This window comes from Manacus candei, unplaced genomic scaffold, assembly GCF_025592945.1.
Source record: "Manacus candei isolate 608988 ecotype Guabito, Panama unplaced genomic scaffold, ASM2559294v1 h1tg000005l, whole genome shotgun sequence".
Lineage (NCBI taxonomy): Eukaryota > Metazoa > Chordata > Aves > Passeriformes > Pipridae > Manacus > Manacus candei.
The window spans coordinates 15231035-15241626 of NW_026138053.1; the positions used below are offsets into that span (position 1 = coordinate 15231035).

General features: G+C 38.8%; 1 long non-coding RNA gene across 1 annotated transcript; it reads left to right on the forward strand.

The window, feature by feature from the left end:
* Window positions 1–386: 386 nt before the first annotated feature.
* On the forward strand, window positions 387–6476 carry LOC127478334 (uncharacterized). The gene is made up of 3 exons (XR_007907190.1): window positions 387–518; window positions 907–1043; window positions 5339–6476. It is a non-coding gene; the product is annotated as an uncharacterized LOC127478334 (long non-coding RNA).
* Window positions 6477–10592: the final 4116 nt, after the last annotated feature.

Genomic DNA, 10592 nt, shown 5'->3' on the forward strand with positions numbered 1-10592 from the left:
GCATTTGGGCATATTTTGGGTATTCACCAATTTGACTCCAGTACACAGTCTGGAATTTTCACTGTGTTAAAGTCTTCCAGAAATTATTACTTTTAATGTCAGATTGGATGCAATAGTGTTTACTCCTCCATCATAAAGACTGTGCCAGGACTTCTGCTATAAAATCTCTATTGCTAACAAGAAAACACAATTCAACCAATATATTGTGCTCCTGGATAAGAACTGGGATGCAAGAATTCATCCTGGAAATTTTTGTTTGCAACGAATGATACTAATTTCTCAGAGTGCAAAATAAAGCATGAAGTCCTTTTCCTCGAATGTTAACTATTTTTTCTCTTTACAGCATTGTAGCAATCAGTTGTTCTAAATCTGGTTGGGAAAAGAGAGGGACAGTAGAATGCAGCAGGCACCACAGTGCAATAACAGCATGTGCCCACTCCACTGCCAACTGGAGATCACCAGCTGATGAAGAGGAAGAGACAGGGCTGTAGAAACTGGAGTCAATATGTCATGCAATGGTAAATCAATTAATGAGATATTAACTTTGGGGTGGTTATAGTAATGTCTTTAATGCAGACCTCTCCGTTTTACATGGTTTTAACAGTGATAGCTGAATGCTGGCTATACAAGAAGAAAGTGGAAGCTGGTTATCAGTGCAATTATTTTATGGCACTGTTGGACTGGTTGTTGTGTTGTTTATGCCTAGGTGAACTGAAGTTTTATTCTCAGACAGATTTCCATCTCCTCAGTGCCTGAACGCAGTGGCAAAGCCCAGCCTTAGATAGGACTACATGTTCCCATCACTTCGGTGCTTCCTCGTGGCTGGAGTGCTCCTTTTGGTCAGGCAGATGGTACAGTATTTTGCAGAAGCTGACCAGTGTGTCTGTGTTTTCCCTCTCAATACAGCTCCTGAGATGAAATTTCAGGAAGTGCCAAATCCAGCCAGGGCTCTGTGTGATTAACAAGGATGCCATCCCCACCACAGAGAAGAGCAAGAACTGTGGCAATTGCGGAGGTGCTTGGAGAGACCAAGAAAGTCAATGGTATGGTTAACTCTGAAGCTGTCACTCTGTAGAAATCATCTCTTCTGCCTAATGCAACCCTGTTACTTTGGCAGCTAGACAAACTCCAGCTGGAGGAAGCACCTGCTTGGCTAAGAGAATACACCCACCTTCTGCAAAGTTACCAGAAATTAACATCAGAGCTTTAGATTTCTATAGATTTAGAGGGTCTTCTAAACAATGCCCGTAAACTCAATCCAACCAAAAAAATTACGAAGTAACTTCTTTGGCATTTCTTTTAATGGTTCGGTGGAATGCCTGGATGGGGAAAAGCATCTCTGAGTAATCTCCTTTTCCCAGCTCTTCCTCCACTGAAGCAGGATTATTGCTGCTCTTACTCATTATAGTTTCTAATTGCACTGAGGATGTACTCCAAAATCCACTGAAGTCAACACAAAAATTTCCTGAGAGCCCAAATTACAAAGTTATGTGGTTTTCTCAGTTCAAAATCATCCAGTGTCTGGCCTCAGTGTGCCAGGATATGTCCAGAATACTTGTTTTCCAAAACAGAAAAATTAACTTTAACATGAAACTTGGCACTGACTTCAAAAGAATTATCCCAGTCATCTATGTTCTGGCAATCCTTGCTTACAGCACAGTTTTAACATATGTTAAATTTTATGCTGATAGTTTGCATATCCTTATACTAAATAAATATGTACATTTATGTACACTGTGATGTAACAGTGATTTACGTCTCATGTGACCATCTGACATTGTTTCTCCTAGGAATGGCTGTATCCCCTCAGCATGATGGGGAAAATGCTATTTCAACCTAACAGAATATTTTAATTTCAGATAGTCAAAATGGTGTATCTTTAACATAAGGTTGTCTGCAATTTGTGGCCTGACTTTCATAAGTTTGCTAATTCCTTTGGGTTTTAATTAGAAACACTTCAGCTACATTTCCCTAAAACATGCAAATGCTGAGGCTCCCACAAATGGTATTATTAAGATGGTTTCTTAATTGATTTTTCTTTGGGAACAATTTGGTTCTCTTCCATTTTATTGTGGCAAACACTGGCATTTGTCACTTCTACCAGTAACTGATGCTTTCTGCTTTAATAAATGCACATATTAGATGTTACTCTCTTTCTCTGCTTGATAGGTGTATAGTGCCAGGAAGAAGAAGGTCACAATGATGTTAAATTTGCTGCTAAGCAAAGGATCAGAGTGTAAATGAAATCTTGAAAGCTGGGAAATGAGAATGTGCAAGTGTAAATAATGTATTAATTATTGACAGCTAAGGGACCAAAGAGTTCTGGTTAGTAATGACATCTTCATTGTCACACTGCCTGACACTATCTCAGGTATTTTTATTTTAATAACAGGTTTTCCCCCCAAGATAGTAAGTATTTCAATTTACCAGTGTAACTATTGATATTTTTCTTTGGCTTTTTTTTTATCTTACTGCAGTCTAAGTGCTTGGTTCAGGAGGGGATGAAGGATAAGCAAATTCTTGTATTTTATTGTGGCAAGTGATATTAATATGGTACAAAAGAGATTTTTCTTATAATAAAAGAGCACAATACTGAGGTGCAAAAGAAGATTCCACCTCACTGGATATTTATGGATATATTTAGATATAGTTTTGGAAAAGACATGTGATAGCTAAGGGCTCAGTTTTGCCAACAGGCCTTCCCAGCACTGACTAGTGCTTAATATATGCCAGAAGCAGAATTGATTTCACCATGGCTTTCCTGATTGAAACACTAGTTATGTTAAGGAAAGGTGTTTATGAGGTAAAAGGCTTTTAATAATCTGTACTTTCCAAGCATTACACTAAGTCTAAGAGTAGTAGTGAATTCTTTAATATTTAAATTATTTTTATTACAAATTAGTGCAGAAAAAATCCCATGATCCCAAAAAGGTCTTTGTATAATATCTGTTTGCATAAGGCTGCTAGATGTAAACAGCTAAGAGCTTTCAAATACTGTGATTTAAAATGAAAAGAAAAAAAAAACAAACCAGAAACCAACCATCAAAACTAACAACAAATTTCCCACACCAAAAATACCTCCTGATCCTTGTTTGCCAAATGAGCTATGAACTTGTCTCCTCCCAGCCCCCCGGCAAGGGGCTACATTGCCCTTCAGCAACCCTGTGCCACCTCCAGACCTCTGTTGGTCCCCAACTCTTGCTTTAATCCCCCTGTTGACTTTGCCCATAAATAGCAGGTTTTGTTTCTTCTGTAGGTGGAACACACATCAGTCTGAGGAGGCTTCAAGGCTTGGGCAGGCTCTGGGGAAAAGCAGTGACCATGTGTTCCCTGGCTGGGAACCACATGGTGCAATGTCCCTGGATAGCAGAAGGTGCTCCTGAGGGCTGGAGGTTAAAGAAAAGAAGAGCCAACTACCTCAGATGCTCTCCAGCCCTGTGATAATTGTCTTTGCTTTGATCTTAGTGAGGAGAGTTGGGTGGCAGCTTTCAGTAAAATCCTCTTTCTCCTGAAAAATGCAGGTTCTGGTCTATAGAATCGCCTAGCAAATTTCTGTCAGCCCTAGTGAATCAATAGAGTTGATAAATCCTGGTATGTTGAGAACTGAAAAAAGTGAAAATACAATTTCACTGCTTTCAAAACATTGTTTTGCTTGATTGTGTTGGAAAGATCTTCCATCTGAAAAAGTCTGAGTTCTTTGATTAACAAATAGTAATGTTTTTACATAAGTTAAAATTAATGAACCGTTTCATCTGAAATTAATTTTCCACTTTTCATCTGAATAAAGCTTCTCTGGTTTTGGCCAGCCATGTGCTACTGATTCCCTGGGCAGCAAGTGCTTGGGCTGTGTCCTGCGGGGTCGGTGTGTGCCCGGGAGCTGCCGCCTGCACCCCTGCCCCTTGTGCTGGTGGTCTCTGTGGTGTGAAGAGCAGATCCGCATTGCAGGGATGTTCCCAACTTCACCACCTGCTTCCAGGGTGTTATTTGCAGGTGCCAGCATCATGGGAGAAAATGCAACTCGCTTTTTCCAAGTCTGTTGTTGTTTATAGAACATGTGTCTCAAACATTAAAAAATGCCATATGTGATGCTGAATATAGATCCTTCTTCCTCTGCCCAAGAATAGAACTTTATCAAAATGAAATTTCCTGCTCGTTTGAGCCAGTCTCCATAGCAACAGTACTGTATACCTGTGATGTACAGGCAGAAGCTGTTACAACCTCTGAACTAGGCAGAATGAGCTGTGCTCCATCCCCCTGTCACAGGCAGAAGTATCTCTCTCATGTATCCGTGACATGTATTTCTATATGCTACCTGTGTGTGGTCCATATATACAATCCTTTTACTCAGAATTACCCTACTTATATTTGGTAACTAAATACAAATATGCTACTTACATGAAGTTATACACTTGCAGAAATTCAATCTATTCTTGTCCTGAGGGAAGACTTTCCAATGCAAACGTTACACAAAAATAAAAGCTTGTGCTTACATTTGCTTCTGTAAGAATTTCCTAATTCAAAAAATTCATAAAATGCCTCACTCTTGCAAATCTGCCAACCTGTTAATAGTACACCATTAAAAGAAAAAAGCAACTGCATGCTGAATTATTTAAATATTATTTTAATAGTAAACTGGAAATAATTATGCACCTTTGGCTATCCAATATTGCAAATAGGCTATTGCTGTTCACTCCATAACTTTTAGTGAAATTGAACTCACCAATAAGAAACAAATGGTTGCATTTTAAAGCAACCAGAAATTATTTCCTCAGGTCATTCGTAAGGTAGATCATTACAGAGAAATGTTTTCTTATGCAAATAAAAAATAGCTTGCTAATGCAATGGAAATTATATTTTAAGCTTCCTACATTTATTAGCTTGTTTAAGAAGAGGCAAACTTCAAAGAAGGATTTTATTTGAAATACATGCAGGGTAAAAATCTACATAAGGCTGGCTATTGCTCTCAGATATACAGTATATGCCTAAACATATAGATGAATTGTCGCTTTCTCTCTTCTGACGTTTGTGCGTTCCTGTCTTTGCTTTCAAACCTGCCCTCTCTTCCCCTCTTAACTCAGCATTTCCCATATCTGAATGCAGGGCAAGCTGCAAGCAAAAGGAATGAAATATGATAGATGATGCATGCATCCTTGCAAAGTTCATTGCATCGGGTTGCCTGAATTTTTAATAACACTCCTTCATACACTGTGCTTGACTTTTTTTTTTCCCAGTGTTATTATATTCCTCATTTCTATGTCAGTGAAAATGGGGCTTCTTAGAGCAAAATTTCTCATCCTTGTTTAGCAAATGGGTGGACAACGTTGTTTTTCTTTTGCAGAGGACAGAGAAGCCAGGGCCTGGAGACTCACCCTTGTGCAGGCTGCAGTCAACACAGTGGTTTGGTAGCAGCTGGCAACAGGATGAAAAGGGAAGGGAACTGATCTTTTAGCCACACCTCGAGGACAGGAGGCAACAAATACATTTGGTATTTGTAACAACTATTTGCTTTATTTTCTCTTTCTTAACTGTGGTTCTTTTGAGATTTTCCACTAGGAAATATCTGTCTTATATAAGCTGCTAATACTCTGCTTTAGGCAGAACACGGCGCTTGGAGCTTATGTAGGCTGATTTCAGGGAAACTAGCAGCATTATTGATTTTCATTGGGCTTATTAGGATCAGTGTAACATGCACTTTTGCTATACTAGATTGTATTTGGCTTTCATCATGAAATCTCATTACACTAAAAAGAAATGGAAACAAGTTATGCAAGTAAAAGATTTTGCAGGGTACTCTAATGAAATTACTCTGCGTCTGCAAAAACACACTTTGTATGTAGGTCATTTAAACCCTGAATGCTGCTGGTCAGACTGTTCTCATTTGCTTTTGAAAATTAAGAATAAATTCTCCAGTCTTAGTGGAATTATTTCAGATTTATGCTAACATAACTGAAGGTATAACTTGGTCCTTGAAGTAGTTGTGCTGTCTGAATTCTGATGTTGAATCAATGATTTACTAGGAGACATGAGTCCCAGCTGTTTGCTTGCAGCTGGGATGGACGATATTACATTATAAAGGTGTGAAACACACGTGGCTGGGGGTGCACTCCTAGACCCCCGTCCAGGATGAGGAATGAACAACAAGCTTGTTTTTACCCTTTTTGCTCTTGTGGGACATCAGCTAGTTGTGATTTGCCTGTCGACATCAGTGGAGGAAACCTGAGCTGGCAGCACAGCGTATCTCCTCAGCACAGCATCAGAGGCATAAAGTCCCCCCTCCTGAAGCTCGGAGGAGATCTGGTTACCACCTCAGCTTCCCTGTTCTGAGACCAATTCACCAACAAAGCTCAGATGTCCAAACCCTGACTCTTCACCAGTATTCCTGTAGCTGCAGACAGTGCTGTGACTTTCTCATATTCTGCTGGCAGGCAGGAGGTTAAGTTGTTGTTGTGATTCCTAACCCGTAAGTGCCTGGACTCTTTGGGGAGAGCTAAACTCCTCTGCTGTGTCCTGATGCCACTGAAATAATGCACTCAGGGCTGTGCAGGGCTGAGGATGGCAGCAATGCCCTCTTGCCCTCAGTGGAGTGGCAGAAAGCCTGGGGCTTGTCTCTGTGGGGCCAGACTTTGTCTCATGGCTTGTCAGCTTGCAGGATGTCTGTGGTTTGTTTTTGGGTTTTGTCGTCTTTTTTTTTTTGCGCTTGAAATTGTCAGTAAGGAAAACATTTCTTCAAGTTCCATACTTACCCTATAAGAATGGATCAAGACTTTTGAGCTGTCAGAGAAAAAAATCATCCTTTGACATCTTTTAATGGTGCCTCTTAGAATAGCATCCTGATGGTCAGGATGCTTTTATTTTCACAGATGTCCTACATTTGCTGAAAGCAACATTCTTTTGAGAAAAGAATTTTGAAGAACTCTGAGAAGTAACTCTCAGGCTTCCTTTCCTAATACATTAGTGTATTTTCGATCATAGAGAAAAAGCTATGTAAGGTACCAAAGTTAGCAGAAAGCACACAGTTAAAAACCAGCCTACAGAATAGATGCTAAGAAGCACAAATTCAAGACAGAAACTTAGTTGGGGAGTACAAATTTTGCATTATTGACAGGCTATGTTTTAATGACATTGCAAAGTCAGCTCTTAGGCAGTCTTGAGTCATTCCCCATTGATCCAACGACATTGTGCTCTTCTGCTTGGAATTGCCTACTGTTTTGGTGGGGTTTTATGGAGGAATTTTGATAGGGACTGATCATGTCCTAGACATGGAGGCTTTTTTTCCCCCAGAATTTCTCAAACTGCAGCAAAATCCTAAAGGGGAAGCTCTCCTGAATATCCATGTGACTGTCTTATCTATTTCTGAAAAGGAGTCTCAAACTGCTGAACACACAGCTTTATGGAAAAGAGCTCTCCTGTGTTACTGACAATTAGTACACTTTTCACTTGCAAAATGGTGCTTTTTGCTAATGCTACAGTATTGTAATCAAAAGCACCTAATCCAGCTGATTAAAAATTCCCTGTTGGGCTTTGCTGACCAAATGAATACAATTAGAAAGACATTTCAAGTGGGGGATTTCCTGCAAATACTGATATTCATATACTTTAAATTAAAATTATGAGAATTACACATCAAATGAAAAGAGGTCTTATTCCCTGATGCATCTCAGTGAGACCCATTGATGATATGAGGCAGGAGAGATTTTATTCTATAAGTAAGGTAAGCTCTTCACTCAGATAAGGTAAGCTCTTCACTCAGATCTCAGCTTTAGAATCAAATTAATTGTGTGATGAAAGCATTTCTTTTTGACCCCCTCTCAAAGAAACCTAGCAAAAAGTAAGTCCCTTAAATAAGTTCGCTTATGTAGGGAATGGTAACAGGTGCTATGGGTTGCTGCTGAGATTTTGTTTGCCTAATATTAATCTAAAATAATTTAAATGGCATCTTAATAGCCTTGTTTTATGTCTCTTATTTTGATTTTAAAAATCAGCTCGTTCCCCTTAGTGCAGTTAATAGGGTCAGTCTGTGAGCCTGTGCTGGTTACCATGCCTTCAGTCATGTGGAATCCAAACAGCCATTATAATTTGTTTCTAAACAGATCAAGAGCTATTTACCATCTCAATGTTTTGTGCACAGCTGGGTGTCTGGCAAACATCCAATATCCATTAACATTTAAAAATTAGTCCCATAATGCATCTTTTCCGTGGCTTGAGGAGTATACACACTGACACATGTTGGGAACCAATTATATTTGCACCACCATTAGTCTGGCTGCATTCAACTTCCCAGTAAATGAGGACTAATTTAGTTTCCAGAATGGTGTATCTTAAATTCATGCAATGACCTTAGCAAAAGCAGAGTATCTGAAGATTTAAAGAGGAAGGAAATGTTCTGAAAGAATAATGCTTCCTTTTTTTTTCTGCCTGAACCATAAGAGTAGATTATTATATGACTGTTTCCAGTATCCATGCCTGGCCTTAAAACCAGACTCCTTTAATTCAATACTGCTACAATTCATGAGCAGAATTTAGTTGGGAAGAAATCAGACTAATATGGTAAACTAGCACACCCTCCTTGCTCAGATCAAACCTGCTAATGGACCTCTTTATAATAGCAATTTAGACCTGCCTGTAGCACATCTAACTCTTTAGATTCCCAACTGATTTTAAGTATTCTATTTTCCTACCAGCAGGAAAATAAGAAATACAGATTTCACAGTAAGTGCTGTCTACATTGCTTGTGAAATATATTCTAACAATGCCACGCAAGTGAAACAGCTTTCACAACTGACAGTTTGGCATAGAGGTTTAATGAAAATGGAGGAACACAAAAATATTTTGAGAAGTACATTTGCCAAACCTCTGCTGCTGTGAGAAATTTCTTCAGTAATAGGAGAGGTGAAATGGGATGTCTAGTTTGGTGGATGTGTGTGTAACACCTTTCCTTGCAGCGTGCCAGTGCAGCTCAGTAATCAGGTTCTAGACTGATTGGCTTCTGCTGCTGCTGACCGCTGCAACACACTGCACAAGGCTTATCTTACCTCACTTAGTCCATGTCATGCTGCTTTTTAAAGCTAAATTGCTCCTACAAACAGAACAGTATTCTGCAGCCTTTTAGAATTCGGAGATGGTTTAAAAATAGCCTTTTTCGTTAACATTCGTCTGAACCAGTTAGAAACTCAGGAAGGCAGGAATTTTCTAAATGGGCATAAAGCAAGACAGTGGAGAGAGGCTCCAGGTAAGGAATCTGCTTCCTCCTACAGCTGTGAACATCTGCAGTAACTGTCCTCTTTGCACAACTGGCTGAATGGAATTAGCTATAGGATTCTGTCTGGGATGAGGCTGCAGGTTTATAAGCAAGTCTATGAAAGTTTAATGTATAGAAATATTTATTTACATATGTTTAAAATGCAATATTTAATGTATATATAAACTTGTTCTTCAGTTACATCCATATAGTTCAGAATTAGCCTTTGTCAAGTATTTCTTTATTGCATCAGCACTTTTTTCCTTTTACTTTTTGTGCAAGAAAGTATCTTTCAGTGAAATGGCTTATTCCTTGAAGTTGCCCTTTTGAAAAAGTTCACTGTACGGTCAGTATTTACAGGTGCTGCTTAGAGTGTATTTCTCTCAAAAGGCATGGCTTTTTTTTTATTGCTTTCAGTGAAACCCATGCTTGTAGTCCCTAACAATAATACATTTTCATGCATCATTGGCAATACAAGGCTTCATTTAGACTATTGATTTACATTCTTATTGTATTAGGACTTGTTAGTGTTTCATACCTTCTTATGGTTTGGTGATTGACCTTTGCAGGTTTACAGTACATAAGCAATTAGCCAGTAATAGATTAAATTAATAAAGAAGATTCCTATCAAATTTTGGGAATTCACAAATCTATCATGTTATGGTACTGTCCGTTTCTTTATTTATATTCCACACAGTTGCAGTTGTAAGCTGAAGTCCAAGTGCAGTAAATCCTCCTGAAGACTCTTGAGTTACATGCAGGAAGAAGATGATGCACGGCGTGTTTATGATTTGCTGGGTATGTTGGGTAGGGATGAGAACTGGCAGGAAGGTTGAAATGTTTTCTTTTCCTGTCTTGACAGTCTCTTTTGTTTTTCAGCTGTGAGTTTAACAAAACAAAACTAGAGCTAATTTTAATTTTTAATTAAAGTCAATAGCTTATGTTCATGTTGATGTATTTGGTACAAAGAAGAATAAAAGAAAATACAGAGAAAAACTTGAAAGAGAAATGCATTTCTTCAGCTTAATTATTTAGTTTCCAACTAAGAAACAGCTCTGCAGACGCCGATTATCCTTCAGGGATATCTTAGAAGAAGTGAGCAATTAGCTTGATTTTCTGTTGAATATGTAGCTTGTGACTCAGTATGTGATCTATTAAAAAGATGATCATTCCTTTTAAACTGTATCCTGATATACATGGAGCCTGTTGCTGAAGGTAAAAGTCAGCGGAGTAATCTAGTCCATCACTATGTGAGACACAGCTTTTCTGCCTTGCTACACAACAAACAGCAGTAATTTTAGGTCTCCTAAGGAGTGTAAGAGTAAGAGAAGGGTGATGCTCTCCTGTTTAAAGG